This window comes from Peromyscus leucopus, chromosome 12, assembly GCF_004664715.2.
Source record: "Peromyscus leucopus breed LL Stock chromosome 12, UCI_PerLeu_2.1, whole genome shotgun sequence".
Lineage (NCBI taxonomy): Eukaryota > Metazoa > Chordata > Mammalia > Rodentia > Cricetidae > Peromyscus > Peromyscus leucopus.
Window position 1 is genome coordinate 60,221,347 of NC_051073.1, and position 18,264 is coordinate 60,239,610.

An 18,264-nucleotide genomic window follows, 5' to 3' on the forward strand; every position below is an offset into this window, starting at 1 on the left:
TGAGTGAAATTTCAAGCAGATTTCTAAGACTCCGCCATGGGTGATGATGACGTGTGTACCTGGGCCAGATGGTGCCCAGCTGTATAAAAGCTAATGAGCCTCGGGCCTCCGGAGGGTAAGGTCAGCAAGTCCTTACCCTTCCCTTCCTGAGGCTCAGCAGTCGGATAGGACCCATGGAACTAATGACTGGGCAATGCCACCAGCATCAGGTGGCATGCAGGCTCTCCCCCCCCCCCACCTGGACAGCCTGGAGCAGGATCTGTGGAATGGCTCTGAGAATCTGGCTTTTACGTACTGTTGTCTTAAAGGAGGCAGCGAACCTTCACTAATGTTCTGACTCTGAGGACAGAAGAAGAATGAACTAAGGAAGAAACAGGTGAGCGGCCTTCCAGAAGACCTATAGGGGTAGGGGCAGGAAGGAGGAGCTGGGCTGAGGGGAGAGGCCAGGAAGGGCAGGTGCGTGTGGTGGATGCAGGAGCCTGGACCAAGGTTCTCAGTCTCTTGGCAAAGGACTTTCTGCTCATGAGGCAAGTGTCTGTCACAAGTTTCACCTGCGGCTAGTGGGAGGCCTCAGGCAGAATTAGTCCTTACAAAGCCAGCGAATAATAGGAAAATGCTTAGCTGGGCATGGTGGCGCACACCTTTAATCCCAGCACTTGGGAAGCAGAGGCAAGCGGATCTCTGTGAGTTCGAGGTCAGCTTGGTCTACGAAGTGAGTTCCAGGACAGCCAGGGCTACACAGAGAAACCCTGTCAAGAGAAAAAGGAAGGGAAGGAGGGAGGAAGAAAGGAAGGAAGGAAGGGAGAGAGAGAGGTAGGAAGGAAGAAAGGAAATGCTTTAGAGGGGCTGATGGCCCAGCAGCCAAAAGCACATACTGATATTGCTTACAGAGGGCCGAGTTAGATTTTCCAGATTAGGCTGCTCACAATTGCCTGTAACTCCAGCTCCAGGAGATCCAATTTCCTCTTTGGACCCTTGAGGGCACCTATGTTATACACACACACACACACACACACACACACACACACACACACACACAAATCATTTTAAAAAATGCTTTAGAGCTCTTAGCATACACCAGGCACTGTCCCAAGTGCTTTACACCTCCAAGCAAATCTAACCAAGTGAAAAATAAGGACACAGGAGCTAGCGAACCAAAGTCACAGAGCCAGGAAGGAGCAGAGCAGGAGACCATTCTCAGACCAACTGTGGGTTTCCCCAGCTGTCTCCACACTAAGCCCTTCACTCACCTGAGCTTCTAAGGTGTTGCTGGACAGGGGAGGGTGGTACTGGTCAAGGGATGGCCTTGGTATTCCTGGCTACCAGACTGACTCTAGCTAGAGTTCTCCAGTCACCTTGACACTGTCAAACTAAATGACGAATAGTTTCTCAAAAGACTGATGGCGTTTCTTTGTGAAGACCATTGCAGTGTGCATATTCAAAGAGGTTCATGCAAGGGAGAGGTTTTTTGCCATTTTTGTTTTTAAGTGAAACGAGGAGGATTACGTAAAACAGTTTGTAATAATCCCTAGCCACCAGGATTAAGATCAAGGTTGCTCAGGTTCAACAGCCAGGGAGGCAGCAGGCCAAGGTCGCACAGTTATTGAACAGATTTTTGGGGAACCATCCTTTGTGTAACTTTGCAGCGGAAGGTTGTGGCTCTGGCAGAGTCTCTGTGAACAGTTCTTGCTATCTCATACACATATGAGATGTCCTCCATCACGTCCCAGTTTCATTTATCCAGATATGGTTTGGTTTGGGCTTGACACAGTGACACAGTTTTGATTCCTGTAACTTCTGGATACAATGTAGGAGGTGATGGTGGAGAACTGTCTGAGGTGAGAAACAAGAATGGACTGACTGGTACACTGAGTCCCGGGGGGCTAGCAGCTGGCAATGAGCTGACTGAGTCCTTGGAAGGCACATCAGGGAGGAATAAGGTCATATTTTGTTTTCAAGAGCCCCTCAGATTCCAGGGTGCTAATGAGCTACAGCAGGGAAGGAGATCGAAGTGATACTTGGGGGGAAGGGATGAGAAACTTGAGTGCTCAGGGTCTGCGAGGGTGACCTCAGGTGACTGTGAATGTGGGGGTTCCCCTCATATCAACTGCCCCACACTTTTGCATCTCTCACTCAGTGGGAAGCAGAGCCTGGCCACAGTTCAGAATCTCTAAGCGTGGGCTTTTCAGCAAGGCTGGGCAGCAACCAGAACCTTATAGAGAAGATGAGAACGGAGCCAGAAACCAAGATCCGTGGGCTTGGAGGAAGAAACTGCCCACACCCTGTTTTTAAAGCTTGGGTAGCAGCAGAAAATTCACAGAGCCACAGAGCTGCACCTAGGTTAGGAGAGCCCCTGCCCCCTGCTTGGGGAAACCCCTCCATCCCTCATCTGATGTGCTGGCAGGCCTGTGGAGGAGCCTTCAAACCTTTCCCTCTTTGTCCTCAACTGTACCAACCCCTCTATCTCTCCTCTTCCCACTTGTCTCCTTCAGGACACCCACAATGTATTCCCAACACACCGAAGAATGCATTCAGACAATATGAGCTAAGTCCACACCCACTCCTTCCCTTGAAAGTCCCTACTCTGACAACACACGCTGCTTCCAGCTTCACACTGAGCAGCCAGGCAAGGTTCTTAGTGGCAGGAGGAGTGAGCTCTGAGAAGCTATAAAGCAGAGGAAAGTGATGACATTCCTCAGGTATTTATGGGGAAACCAATCTGTGATAATTCCAAAACTCTGCTCGAAGTGAATGCTAGACAGGAGGCAGTCTACAAAAGCAATAGGGGACATAATCCTTGCACCCCGAGGGTCAGAGAGACACGCGATGCCATTTTCAGAGCCATGTCAAAGTGTTCCACGCGATAGTTTTTCTATATGTTTTAAAGTGAGAAAGATCAGCCTGATAACCAGAGGCGCTGGGTGCTGAGTGGGGTGTGCAGCTGAGCTGTCCAGCTATCCAGACACTCATGGGTCAGAGGGATGGAGACACCCAAGGGCAAGGGAAATGTGAATGAATCCCACCGACCGAGCAATGGGCAGAGAGCAAGGCAAGAGGCAAAGAGCATGACTCGGAGCTGTATGCAGGGATCAGGTGCACTGGTATGGTGTCACAGACAAGGACCGCAAGAGTTAATGTCCTCGTTAATCCAGCACATGGCATTGCCAAGGAGCTCTTTACACTCTTCACAGAGTCAGGAGGCTGTGTCTCCTCAGAAACAGACCTACCCCGAGTCCTGCTGTGCAGCTAACTGTCATGTGGACACATCTGAAGGCAGAAACTCCCTGGTTTCACAGTTCATTTTTAGCTGCAAAGCTTTGCCTTAGCAGACAGACAGAGAGGCAAACTCCTGCTTCCAGCCGATTGGAAGAACAAGCACCAATTAGCTAAGTGAGAAGCACTGGCTGTGAATCCTGAAGAGCCTTAACCTGATGGCAAATTGCGTTCCTTGGAGGAGAAGGGAGCAGCAGTAGGGGGGTGGGGGGAGGACAGAGGCAGCTCCCAGTGGGAGGGGCCTCCTGCCGCCCTGACCTGCAGCAGCCATCTGAGGGAGTTATTTACGTCTCTCCGAGAGAACATTGGAACATTTGTTTCAGAAGTATTAAAAGAAAGGCTCCTCTTTGAACACGGGATTATTTATTCCAAAAGAAAGGATCTGGGATGTCAGTTTAAAATTGAATGTGTTTTAACAAGTTATGAAATGTAAATCCGATGGCCTCTGGCCTTTTATCTGCAAAGTGGTAATAACTCCAGCCCTCTGAAGAGGATGACGTGGCACTCTAAACCAAGCACTGTCTAAACCAAAACTAAACAGAAAGTTAGGGCTGGATCCAGCCGCCGTCATTCCCAGCATCCAGCAATGGACCAGTGAACACAGTCCCCAGCACCCCTAAGAGATTCCCACTAGCCCTGATAGCTTGTAGTACGTCTTTAACATCCTAATAAACCTGTCTTGGTAAAAAGCAGCGAGCATAAACGCAACCCGGGAAAAAGCAGACCGCAGATGAATGCAGATGGCTGAATTCAAACCCAGCTGTCCTGTGAGCCCTGGATACTGTGAAAGGACTGGAGGGCTGAGGGAGGACTAGAGGGAGGATCAGAGGGAGGACTGGGGGAGGATCAGAGGGAGGACTAGGGTAATGACCAGAGGGAGGACTAGGGGATGATCAGAGGGAGGACTAGGGGATCAGAGGGAAGACTAGAGGGAGGACTAGGGGGAGGACCAGAGGGAGGACTAGGGAGAGAGGACCAAAGGGAGGATTACAGAGAGGACCACTTCTCACCTGGAAACTCTCATGAAGAGATGAGCCTCACTCCACGATCGAAATGTAAAACCTGGGACCAGAGAGATGGCCCCATCAGTAAAGTGCTTGCCATGTGAGCACAGGGACCTGAGTTTGGGCCACCAACACCCATGTAAAAGCCAGGTGTGCTAATGTGGTAATGGAGTCTGTAAGCCCAGCCCTGGAGAGAAACCTCAGGGCTTGCTGGCCGGCTGGTCTAGCCAAATCAGGCAATCTCCAGGCTCAGTGACAGACTCCGTCTCAACAAATAAGGTGGAAAAATTGAGGAAGACACCTAGTGTCAGTCTCTGGCCTCCAAACTCACACACATGTGCACAGGCACACACATGAAAAGACACATAGCCAATAACAGCAGGGACTAAAGCTTCAGGAGTCACCACCCACCACTGAGTGTGCCTTCAAACTCATAACCAAAAACCCAATTCAGTGCAAAGTGTCTTAAACCAGAGCACATAGAGCAATTCTCAAGCGAGGCGGAGTTCAGAGGCTCAAGAAATCCCTGCAGTTCAGGTTCTCCATCACTCCCCTCTGCCAGCTGCTAGAACTCCACACCCGGCCCTTCTGAGGTCCTCAAGTAGGTCTCTCTTCCCACGGAAGCTCTCGGGGAGATCGTTTGATTCCCAGGAGCAATCAAGGCAATCTGAATGACGTGAGTCTCCCTGGAGAGCAACTTCCGGTGGTTCCGCTGTCAGCGAGGAAAACCGTTTCTAGAAACCGGCCCGCTATCTCTCCTCAAATCTCTTTAGTTAAAATTACACTGATCTTTGAGCAATCCCTTCTCTCAAGCTAAGCAGCGAGCCTCCACCCCATGAGGGCCGCCTCCTTAGGCTGAGGTCACACCGCATTCAGAACGGTCGCCACACAAGTGAGGGAAGTTAAGCACAAACTTGGCCCTACTTACTTAGGAGAGCTTTTGGTTATCCGTTTACTTTTAAAAATAATTTATTTGTTTTCAAGTGCCATGGTGTGAAGGTCTGAGGACGGCTTTTGGGAATCGGTTCTCTCCTTCCCTCTATGCTGCATGCTTCAAGGTAGCTGGTCCCCTGTCTCCAGTCACCGGATTGCCATAGGGGCGTTGGGATCACAGATGCACACCTCCACATCCTTTTTGTTGTCGTCGTTTGAGACTGGGTTTCTCTGTGTATCCTTGGCTGCCTGGAACTTGCTCTGTCTACCAGACTGGCCTCGAACTCAGAGATCCGCCTGCCTCTGCCTCCCGAGTGCTGGGATTAAAGACGTGCGCCACCACTGCCTGGCTCACATCTGGCTTTCCATGTGCGTTCCACAGATCAAGCTCAAGCTGTCATGCTTTTCAACCAAAGACATTTACCTCCTGAGCCATCTTCTTGGCCCCAGTTATCCAGTTTCTAGACCTGTTTAATAAATGCAAATTAAAAGTGAAGACAAACTGGCTTTAGGCAGCTACACCATCTCGAGCAGGAAGGGACATCCATCAGCAAGAAGTACAACTAAAAACTAAAAAGCAGGAACAAAAATCCCGAACCTCAGGGGGCCATTTGGTATAAGCAAATTGTCCCATACGCCCCAGTGAATTATAGCCTAGTACATTAATTAAGGTTTCTAACATCCCTTGGGGCATCCAGAAAAGGTTATGTTTATGCTTGCATTACTCTGTTTAAAAAGGCAGGGATACACGCAATATATTTTATAAAGCACAGACACGGTGGCTAATAATCTTAAAATGTTGCTGCTTTAAGGGGTAAATGTAGGGCTAGACAACTTCAGAATCAGGAAGGACCTAGCCCAGCCTCTCCAGAGGGCTGGGATTTGGTGCAGACTGCAAATATGATACCCAGGGCAACGATATGCCAACTACTGGACTCCCCACAGGCTCCATCCTGTGAAGGAAATGGATTGCACCTCCTTGCTGGGTCAGTCGGCTGATTACAGAGGCCATGGGAATAGCAGGCATCTCCATCACATTGCTGCTCTTTCAAAATGTACAGGCTCCCAGCCCTACCTAGACCTAGCAGATACAAATAGGGTGGGTAGCACCAGAAGTCGTCTTTTATGAATGTTTCCCTAGTAAATCTGATGACCAACCCTACCATTACCTCCCTGAGGATCCAGAATATTCTGTAGGCAAAGCTCTCTGGAAGGGAGAGCCAGGGCCCCATGGAACTTGTAGGAGGCCATCTCTTTTGTCTTTGGGAAGGTCAGTATAAACTGTGGGGGCGCTGGGAGACATGCACAGTTCTGACTCTAGGATCTAACACAGCCCATCCGCTAAGTGCCTCACGTTCAAAAGCATCACTTACCTGCAGACAGCCCCCCACTGCTCCCCTTCCCACATTCTCCCTACCTAGAGACCTCTTCCACTTGTGACAGCATCCAGGTCATTGGGGGAAAACCAGGGGTGACAGACCTGGTCCCACAGCAGCCAAGAAGGGCACAGCTACTTATTAAATGGCATCGTGCCAATTTCCGATTCACGGGTTCCTTTCACAATTGATTTCCCACGCCCTCCCGACTCCATCTTTAATAAGTTGCTCACTTTATATTTAGCCCTCATGTTGGAGTCAGAGAGGTGAGAAGAGAGAATGCGTTAGGACACAGGACTCCTTGGGGGACCAGCAGCTGCCCCAGGGACAAAATGGAAGTTGGCCTTGAGGGAAGACTCTCTATCCTTTCCTTTTTTTTAGGCAAGGGAGAAAGCATGCTTGCCCCTGAGACACTCCTCATCAGCTCACCACCTCAGTTGTCCCAGGCTCACAACAAATGGGACAGAGCTCCATCAGCCAAACAGTACTGTCGCTGCCCGAGGATCACCGTGCACTGGGTACAGTAGAGAAAATGGGTCATCCGTTATGATATCTCCATTGCCTGGTGTCCCGGGGGATAGCTAGAGATGGAAGAGATAAAGGAGCGAGCAGTGACTGACAGGAGCCAAGATGATGGGCTGATGACCGTCAAGGAGAAGAGAAGGAAGTCCTGTTTCTATCTGCCAACCGTGCTCAGATCCTAACGAGCATTACCCCCACCACTGACGAGGCAACTCATTTTTAGATTTTTTTTTTTTTTTTAGAAATTCGTGGAGGGGTAGCAGCACCAGAGAGATGGCTGAGTGGTTAAGGGCATTTGCTACTTGTGCAGAGGACCTGACTTGGGGCCCCAGCACCCACATGGTGCCTCACAACCATCTGTAACTCCAGCTCCAGGTGATCCAATGTCCTTTCTGACTCCCACTGGCACCAGGCACATGTGTGGTCCACAAATACACATACGGGCAAAGCAGTCATACACAAAAAAATAAAAACAAATAAATATTTTTAAACAATGTGTGAGTGTATGTGTTCATGTTTGTGTGTGTTTGGGCATGCATACACGTTGTTACTCTGTGGTGTGTGTGTGTGTGTGTGTGTGTGTGTGTGTGTGTGTGTGTGTGCATTCGGAAGTCAAAGATCAATTTGGGTATCTTCCCCTCTCATTTTCCACCTTCTTCCTCCTCCTCCTCTTCTTCATTTAAAGACTTAATTGTTTTTATGCCAGGTGGTGGTGACAAATGCCTTTAATCCCAGCAGGCCTGTAATCGCAGCACTTGGGAAGCAGAGGCAGGCGGATCTCAGTGAGTTCGAGGCTAACTGTGTCTGGAAAAAACAAACAAAAAGACTTATCGTTTTTATTTATGTGCATGTGTGTCTATGTATGTTTATGTCATGAAGGCCAGAAGAGGGCATTGGATCCCTGGAGCTGGAGTTACAGACAGTCATGAGCCGTCTGGTATGGATGCTGGGAACCAAACTCAGGTCCTCAGCATGAACAGTAAGCGCTCTCAACTGCTGCGCCATATCTCCAGCCCTTCTACTTTGTCTTATAAGACTGAGCCCGGAGCCCACCAATGGCTAGCTATCACACCCACCGTTTTATGTGGGAGTTGGGGATCCAAACTCAGGCCAAGTGCTCTGCTGAGTCAGTTTCCCAGTGTCTGATGGGGTAACTTTCACAAGTCATCCTCACTCCATAGAAAAGGATGTCATTAAATATCGTTTTAAATGAAATATCGAAAAACAGTCAGCCTTTATACACAGTCACATTTTTCTTTAACAAGCTAATAAGGTATTAGCTTGGCGTGACTGCTGCTGTACCTCTGAGGCTGAGACTGAAAACTGGAGACAGGCTATTCTGCTCAGGCAGGACCATAGAGGGTAACCTACTTTTAACCTACAGGTTCCTGAAAGGTTGAGAAGGCTGGGACCCAAACTATATGTCTTTAAACAAAGGGAAGTCATGGGCCTCTTTGTTGAGCATCCCAGGCTTGGAAACCCAGGGATGCCCCAACCAGAGTCAGCGTGGTTCCCTGTAAGACTCGGCCCCTCCCCCAATGGGCTCTCAGCACAGAAACCCTGCCTCTCAGGATGAAAAGGGCAGCTGCTCAGAGCCACAAACAAGCCCTCCCACGACAGCCCAGCCGCAGCTGCATTTCCAGATATTCCCCGCCTCTCTCTGCATCCCGGGGCCTGAACTATAATGGAATAATTGGAATAAGATATAAAAGAGAACTTCCCACCCAGAGGAGCGTGAGGAATGAGAGGCTGGTAATTTTTAGACATAAAAGAACACTCCCACAACGTCACCCTTGCCCTCTAAGCACGGGACACATTGGCAAACGAGTACGCCCTCTTGGGCACATCTCTCTCAACCTCTACACACATGCTTGCATGCACGGCGCGGCGTGCACACAGACACACACACACGTCTCGCTCTTGTTCCCTTCCATCCCATCTTCTACTCTTAGGACCTTAGGAGCTGAGGAAGGTCAAGGGCTCTCTGTGTAGCCTCCTGGAGCATCTCTGTCCTACCCCCAGTGCCCCCCTCACTACAATGAGACACCATGTGGCAGAGCCAGGACCTCTCTTTGGGTGACTGGAGGGGGATGTTTCCACCTCCACTCTAGCTCAAGCAAGTGGCATCTGCCAAACATTTCCCATCCAGACTTGGACTCCTCCCTCACAGACGGCAAGTCAAGTCCAACCCTAGTCCACCAACGCACAGTCCAGGTAGGGAGCTGATTAAGCAAAGACATGGGCCGTGCACATGTAAAGTGTAAAGTTTAGAACATTCCTTTGAGTAAAACTATCCAACTCACTGATGAGGAAGGGTAAAGCTGATTTGAAAGGGGAGTCTAAGAATGATGTTTCTTGTCTGGATAATCATGCAGAAAAAGTATGCAGAAATTAGTCTGAGGCAGAGGCAGAACTGGCCAACGTGCTTCAGGGCAGCGAAATCATGATGTATGAGTTATCTTTCCCTTGGCATAGAAATCATCCATGTCTCTATTAGGGAAAACACACACTTATTGTACGTTTTGAGCCTCGAAAATTATCAGTCTATAAGCGAACATCTCACTTCATCAGGTCTGGTCTTAATCAGTAACAAACAGAGTACCCAAGGAGCATTCCTCTCAAATTAAATAAGCCTCGGATGGACCTGGAAGTGTTGTTAGGTATACAATCATCCCTTTGCGTCACTCCCAAGCACTGGATGTCTTTCTCTCAACCCCTTGTCTTTACCCTCAAGGTGCTTTTAATATGTGGGGTGAGGCAAGCCCATTATATTTTTTTATATGGTAATAATTAAGCAACCTTCTCCCCATTTTATTCCTTTTGTTAGATGTGACAATTGAGAGGAATTTATCCTTATCAGTTGAGATGCACACTGAAGTACTGATAGACAAAATTTCGTGATATCTGAAATTTACTTTAAAATAGAGAGGGGCTGGAGAGATGGCGGCACCTCCCACCAAGCTTCACTGTCCCTGGGATCTGCCGGGTGTAAGGAGAGGAACAGGTCCTGCAGGTTCTCTTCTGGCCTCTACTCCTGAGCTGTGGCACACGTGCACACACATACATGCACACAAAGGACACAACTGTAATTTTAAAATCTTTTTGAAAGATGATAGGGAAAAAATACCCATCTTTTTTTTTCTGTGGGGAAAATAGAGGAAATGGACCCAGTAAGGGTTGAAGTAGCGTGAGGGTTATATGGGAATTCGAATTTCCGTTTCTGCTTTCATATTGGTGGCCAACCCAAGACAACGTCTTATCATGTGTTTATCAACTTCTCGCACACTGACAGGATTTATGGGGTTCATGATATGATTGCTGAGCTCCCTGCTAGTTCTGTCTTCCATGCTCAGAAAACCAGCTCCATGGCACGGGGCTTCTTGTTAATTTTTCCCCTCCCCAGCACTGAGGGAGCAGCTGGTTCCTGTGAGTACACAGTAGGTGTCTGGCTGCACCCCACAAAAAAAGGGTCACTGTATCTGCCTTGACAGGGAGCCACAGGGAGGGGGACCCAAAGCAGGGGTGGTCCGTGGAGGCAAGGTGTAAAGGACACCAGGTAGGACTGGGTTTTCCTTCCTTTCTTTTTGATGCTAGGACTCGAACCCAGGGCCCCTCAGGTGTTAAGCACCGACCTCCACTACCTTGCACTAGGGTTTTTGAGAGGTGGTCACCAGCAGTGTGGACTCCTGAGTTGTATAATTATATATATATTATATATAATGAGTTATATAATTGTGTGTGTGTGTGTGTGTGTGTGTGTGTGTGTGTGTGTGATATAATTGCGGTGGCACATGCCACACCTTGAAAAACCTAGCAGACAAAAGAAGCTTGAGCCTCTCAGGCCAGAGGGACAGGAGAAGGCTTGTGGAGAAGGGCCAGCGGGGTCTGGCCAGAGGTAGGAGAGACTAGTGGTCATTCAGGCAGCAGAATGTGGCACTTGTTCCCCACCCCCCCCGGGGGCTCTCGTTTCATATTGCAGGGTCGGGGCCCAGATTGGGCAGGCAGGCAGGAGTTGGGAGGACTGCCGTTGCCCAGGGTTGGATGTCACCCAAGAACAGTCACTAGGGCAGCACCTTAGGTCCCCTGCAGGTGTGCCTTTGATGTAGCTCTGGCTGCTGCGCAGAGGGGAGCCCGAGGTAGCCTGGGCAGCCTGCTCCGTCAATGCCACCCACTTTTCAATGAGGCGGCGGCGGACGACTGAGCCGGTGGGCCCGGGGCAGGGCCATTGCTTTGCGGGCAGAGCCGCTGGCAGGCAATCAAGGCTCAGTGGTTCAGCTGAAGATGAAAGGGCATCCTCGCCCACGCCCCCCACCGACCTCTATCAAGTGCACCCACACTCACTGCTCCCCGCTCTGGGGAGCTGGGTTAGAGACTCCCTTCCCCCTCCCCCCCCCCTTTTTTTTTTTTTTGTTTTTCGAGGCAGGGTTTCTCTGTGTCGTTTTGGTGCCTGTCCTGGATCTCGCTCAGGAGACCAGGCTGGCCTCGAACTCACAGAGATCCGCCTGGCTCTGCCTCCCGAGTGCTGGGTGGTGTGTTAGAGAGGGGACCGAGGCTGAGGAAAAGCCTATATTCTTTCTGCAGGTTCTAATTACCAGCTTCCCTTGCAAGTCCCGCGGACATTATGCCTAAGTGCACAGTGCAAAAGGTGTTCCCTGAGCCCTTAACACCGCCAGTCCCAGCTCTGCATTTAGAGATTGATTTACTGTCTCCTTGACGCAGTTGTGAGCAGAAGGGGGAGGGCGATGGAGAAGGAGGGGGAGGGAAGGAGGAGGAAGAGAGAATGTGTGCATGCGTTTGTGTGTGTGCGCGCATGCGTGAGTCCGTGCGTGCGTGCGTTCCATGGCTGCCCCCACAAAGGGTAGGGCAGAGTTCTGGGTTTCTTTCTCTGCCTCCTGGTACTGAGAATTAAGAATCGCAAAGTTGAAGCAGGGGCAGCGGCACAGGCCTTTAAGAGAGAGAAGCAGGCAGACCTATGAGAGTGTGAGGCTAGCCTGGTCTACACAGTGAGTTCCTGGACAGCTGGGGCCATGTAGAGAGATCCTGTCTCAAAACAAAGAGATATAGACGGTGGTGGTGGTGGTGGCGGCGGCGGCGGCGGCGGCGGCGGCGGCGGCGCGGCGCGGCGGCGCACGCCTTTAATCCCAGCACTCGGGAGGCAGAGGCAGGCGGATCTCTGTGAGTTTGAGGCCAGCCTGGGCTACCAAGTGAGTCCCAGGAAAGGCGCAAAGCTACACAGAGAAACCCTGTCTCAAAAAACAAACAAACAAACAAACAAACAAACAAAACAAAGAGATACAGAGAGAAAGAATCACAAAGTCACCTTAAGGTCCTGGGGGTTGCAGAGCCTCTACCCCTAGGCCTACACTGGAAATATAAAATCAGGGGCTTCCGGGAAGAAAATATGCTCTGCGAGTGTACCGAAAGGTTCCCCGGGTAGTGGGGATTGGGTGCTTATGGACTTAGTGCTTAGTGCACTATTCAGCACATAGTGATCGAGGCCTCTTTGCCTGGCACTGGGCTGAGCAAAGGGGCTCTGAGGGCTCTGTGCTGTATTCAACCCGCCTCTCCAGCGCCCAGCAGTCCTGGACATGTGGACGCTCAAGTCAGTTTCTGGCTGATGAGAGAGTGAGAAGTGTGCACCAGGCACTGGAGGGGAACTTGGAGAAGGGTTGGCCTAGGGGTGTTCAGAAAACAACTGTAACACGACTCTTAAAAGGTCTTATTAATAAAAACAAACCTGGAGCCAGATATGGGGAGTGAATGTTGAAAAATCAGAGAGACAGAACACGCCACAGCTAACCTCACCTCGCCAACTTCTCAGCCTACCCTGTTTCCTCAGACTGGAAGCCTCTGAATCCTCATCCCAACGGACCTCGGCTGAACTGCTGCTAAAAGCTAAAAGCTTAGAAAGGCTCTAGTTCCTGGTCCTCATGCCTTCTATACCTTTCTGCTTCCTGCCATCACTTCCTGGGATTAAAGGCGTGTGTCTTTCCCAAACAAGACATAAGAGCTCAAGTGCTGGGATTAAAGGTGTGTGCCACCATGCCTGATTGTTTCCAGTGTGTCTTTGAACTCACAGAGATCCAGACGGACCTCTGCCTCCTGAATGCTAGGATTAAAGGCATATGTGACCACTGCCTAAACCTCTGTTTAATATAGTGGCTGTTCTCTTCTCTCACCCCCAGATAAGCTTATTGGGGTGCACAATATATCAACCACAAACAATGACATTCTGTGCTGGCTGAGAGCTGCCAGATCCCTACAGCCAACCACGATCCCGGGCAGCAGTGTCTGCCCTCTTCCCCATGGGGGCTCCTTCACATCCATGGGGGGTAGGAGGCTGCGGTGATGATACAGAAATGTGTCCATTTCTTCACATTTCAACCCCCTTCCCCAACACACCTGACTGAGGCCAGAGACCTGGATTTCTGACGACTCGTGTGTTGATGTCAATACTACCAGCAAACAAGGACAACACTGGAAGCCCACAGGCTCTCTCAGCAAACCCCGAGAATGCCTGTGGCCTCCTCACACCAGCTTCTGTCAGTGTCCACTGAAGCCAAAGTCACAGTTGGCATGGCCCTGATCAAAGCCACTGTGCCTCCATATGGCATCTCCTGCACTAGGTGTGATCCCATGTCTCCTGAGCCCTGGGAGCCACCAGGTCCCCCAAAACATTTCCAGGCACACTGTGATCACTTCAGAGTTTAAACTGAAAACCAGCTGGAATTTTGACAAAAGCCCCAACAGAACAAGCACCCCAAAGAGAACTACCCCCTCCCTGCCCCCATCCACCTTCACACCCTCTTAAAGGAACCCCACGAAATCTCCTCACAGCTGTCTTAGGGTGACTATTGCTGCCATGAAACTGTGACCAAGGCATCTTAGGGAGGAAAGAGTTTATTCAGCTTACACTTCCACATCACAGTTCATCATCAAAGGAAGTCAGGACAGGAACTCAAGCAGAACAGGAACCTGGAGGCAGGAGCTGATGCAGAGGCCATGGAGGGGTGCTGCTTACTGGCTTGCTCTTCGTGGCTTGTTCAGCCTGCTTTCTTATAGAACTCAGGACCACCAGCCCAGGGATGGCAACACCCACCATGGGCTGGGTCCTCCCCCATCAATCACTAATCAAGAAAATGCCCTGTAGGCTTACCGGTAGCCAGTCTTATGGAGACATTTTCTCAATTAAGGCTCCCTCCTCTCTGATGACTCTAGCTTGTGTCAAGTTAACATAAAACTCACCAGCACGTGAACCTCAATGCTGAGCCCGTTATGGGCTATGAACTGAAATGAAATATGAAATATGAGCTGAGTGTCTAGGTTAGACAACCATGGGACTCTGTCACTGAGACCAGGGATTTCCTTGCATATGGGGACAAACGACCTGTCCTGAGATCTTCTTGTCTGTGGACAGACTCAAAGGTCAATCTTGAACACAAATAAAAGGTGGGTATTAGAAAGCCCTATTGTAGCCGGGCAGTGGTGATGCACGCCTTTAATCCTAGCACTCAGGAGACAGAGCCAGGCGGATCTCTGTGAGTTTAAGGCCAGCCTGATCTACAGAGCAAGATCCAGGCACCAAAACTACATGGAGAAATCAAGTCTGGAAAAACAAACAAACAAAAAACAAAACAACAACAAAAAATCCCTATTGTATAACTGTGAACTTCCTCCTTGTCCTCACCTGTCAGTGAGGGGGCAGAGTGGTCCAAGGAGGCAGAGTAGAATCCGGGACCAGTGACTGAACTACTGGGCCTTAGTTTTCCCATCTGTAAGATGGGAGAGCTCCTGTGGGATGGTCTCCTGGAGATTAGGAAGCGTGTCGTTATCAGACAGAGTACTTGATGTACAAAGCCATCTAAAATTGTCACCCTCGCCCACCTCCTGCCACACAGGAGCAAGAGCAAGCCCATACTCATGCTGACTCACTGTAGAGGACCCAGCTGCCCAGATCTCCTGTCATACAGAACGAACAGAGAAAATCCTTAGGGAGCTGAGGTCTCCATAGGACATTAGACGACCTGGGACCTGTGTGAGTGAAGCTCCTAACCCAAGTCCGATTCAAGGTTCATATCTGCATCAGGACCACTCAGGACCACCAGGATCCTGACAGGTACAGGTTGTCAAGGTTGCTAGAGGGTTCAGGATGAAGCCACCAAAGATGCTGCCTTGGGGAGGTTACTGGGAGGGACAGCCTGGGACCTAGTTCTGGAGTGTGAAAAGGAGGAGACAGAGACTGGGAAGTGGGAGACAAGAGTGGGAGAGAAGAGCCTGGGTCTGCACTGGCTGAGAAGCATTTCCTACGGGGAAAGGGCAGAGTGGCTTCTATGAAAACTCGTCACAGCTGGGCGGTGGTGGCACACGCCTTTAATCCCAGCACTGGGAAGCAGAGGCAGGCGGATCTCTGTGAGTTCGAGGCAGCTGGGCTACAAGTGAGTCAGAAAGGCGCAAAGTAACAGAGAAACCCTGTCTCGAAAAACCAAAAAAAAAAAAGAAAGAAAGAAAGAAAGAAAGAAAACTCGTCACCTCCCGAGACACAGAATGACCTAGAAAATTCCCGAGTCCCCCTGATTCCCAGTAACAAATCCTCATTGAGAAATGCCACATCCCTTAAATACTTGAACCTCTCCCTTGTCAAAAGCGGCTCTCAACCTCCCCTCCACCTCTAGAGCATCGCTTCAGGATCTCATTCCAACCTCGCTCACCAGGAGACTGCAGGCTGCCTCCTCCTCCCAAGCGGCCCAGCAACCAGAGGAAAAGACCAGCTTAGGTTCACTGTGGCTTGGTCCTGGGATGGCAGGCAATCTATTATATGAACTTGTGTGTATGTGCGTGCCCATGTATGTGCACAGCTATGTGTGTGTGTCCGGATATGGAGACAAGAGGACAACCTTGAGTGTTGTTCCCCAAGAAAGCGTCTACCTTCCTTGAGGTAGGGTTTCTCATTAGCCTTGAGCTCACCAATGAGGTCAGACTGGCTGGCCAACAAACCCCAGAGATCTTCCTGCCTCCAGCTTCCCAGTGTGGGTATTACAAGTGCATACCACCATACCACCATGACTGGCATTTTTATCAGGTGCTTGGAATAGAACTCAGGTCCTTATACTTACAAGACAAGCAACTGAATGAGTTCTCTCTCTCTCTCCTTTCTCCTCTTTTTCAGGCTTTTAGGAGAAATTGAGATTAGCTCACAGTAGATTCTCACACACGGTAGCTTGTATTTGGGAATATAATTCAGGTCTCATCAGAATTAATCCCTGCAGCTGGAGGCTTTCATCCACCCTAAGGCTACCTTTCTCTTCTCCCTCTGTGTCCCCCTGCCCCATTTTCCTCCTATTAGGACCCCCGGATGTGGCCACAGAGCTTCAGTGGCCATCAGTAAGGTCTTCCCCGCAGATGACCAGGGTAGGGGTAAGTCACCAGCATGCCCCCCCCATCTCTACCCCACCTCAAACCCAGGCCTGCCCTCTCAAGGAAAAGGGTTTCTGAAGTGGAAGAGTTCCAGACATTTAGCCCAGTGTGACAGCCTCTGAGTAATCCTCTCTCACAGCAGGACAGGGCAGTGAAGTGTAATTAAAGCCACGGGTTAATTAGTAGTAGCAGCAGCCATCTTGCTGCCTCTCTCTCTCATCCTAGGAGTCCCTGAGATCTAGGGGCTGTGGGAGCCAACATGGACCACCTCCCGCTCCTTCCTTCTCCACCCACCACCCCAATGCTAAAGAGTTCCTGTTAAGCCACACCAGAATCGTTGGAGTGGTCTCAAATCCTCCCCCCAAGCCTACTGAAGAGTGGAGGTCAGAGTGAGGCCCCATGGGGGTCCTGGTCTTTAGAGGGGAGCAGAGCTGTGAGCCGGTCTCCAAGAAGGAGAGATAGTCTGAGGATTTGTTTCAGTACAACATCCTGGAGGTGGAAGCAAGGAGGCAGGAGACATGACAGATGATAGGGAAAACAGGCAGAAAAGCACATCAATCAAACAGAAAGAGCAGAGAGCTGGAGGCAGCCGAGGCACGCGGGAGAGCCCAGCGCTCCATCACAGACAGCCTCACACCTCCTAGCTTGGCGGGCCTCAGTAGCCCCATCTATAAGATGGGGGTAATAAAACCACATCTACCCTTAGGGTTTTTACGGACTGAAATACAGACGGCTTTTTAAGAGCTGGGTTTCCTTTGGCACAAGCTCTCAGAAAACTAGGAAACCCTCACGCTCTGCACCCCTCCTGGGAACTGCTCGGGTCTTCCTGGCCTTTCTCAGCATCACGCTTTCTCTGGCAGTGGCCTCAAGGCAGACACAGGCACTCAGCCCCTCACACTGGACCTTGCTTTACAGGGCCTCCCCTCCCCAACCATGCCAGACTACAGCTCCCTCCTGCATGCTGCAGAAACACTGGTTTATTCGGCCAACTGAGATTCACTAGGCTGTCTTCCCGGTGACCTGCTTCGAAAAAAAGGAACATATTTCTATCAGTCCCACAGCAATCCTGAAGCAAGTATCATGGCCATTTTGCAGGTGAGGAAACCGAGCCTGGGGGAAGAGAAATGTTTTGACTTAAATCACCCTTTAAGTCAATGGCTGAGTGGGGATTCAAACCCAGGTTTGCAGGGCGGCTGGCTCTTTCTGCCACTCCAAGCTGCTTTTAGTCTCGCCTCCTCAGCAGAGCATGAGGTCTTCACACTAGCACCCCCTCCCTGCTCCAACCCAGCTTTTGAAGGGCACACCTTGGTAGGGAGCAGGAACCATCCGAGGAGAACACTGAGGGAGTCACAAAGGCTAAGAGGAACTAAGATGGCGATCCCGAGGCTTCTAGGTCCTGAGTTACCCTTTGCTTCTCCTCCTCTGGGAGGCTATGAGACTCTCCAGGAAGGAGAATAAGAGATCCGATGCAGGCACCAACGGGCCACCAGAGGCCGGCAGGAATGCCAGGGCCTGAGCCACTCTGAATGCAGTCAAAGCCACTTGGCCCCAGGAAGAGGGAACATGCAAACGAAGTTCCAAGCAGCTGTGGGGGTCTTACAGGAGTCCTGACAGGATCTTGGCAAACCCCAGGGGTGCGTGGGGGGCTCTGACAGGCCCCTGCCGCCCTCGTTTCCAGAAGGGTCTGAGGTTGTTTTTTGCAAACCACTGAGTAGCAAAGCCAGTGTGCTGCTGCCTGAGAA

At 50.5% G+C, this 18,264-nt stretch overlaps 1 protein-coding gene across 2 annotated transcripts in view; it reads right to left on the reverse strand.

The window, feature by feature from the left end:
* Positions 1 to 18,264, reverse strand: part of Sema5b (semaphorin 5B) — a 123,677-nt gene that overhangs the window by 91,428 nt on the left and 13,985 nt on the right. The window lies entirely within an intron of this gene.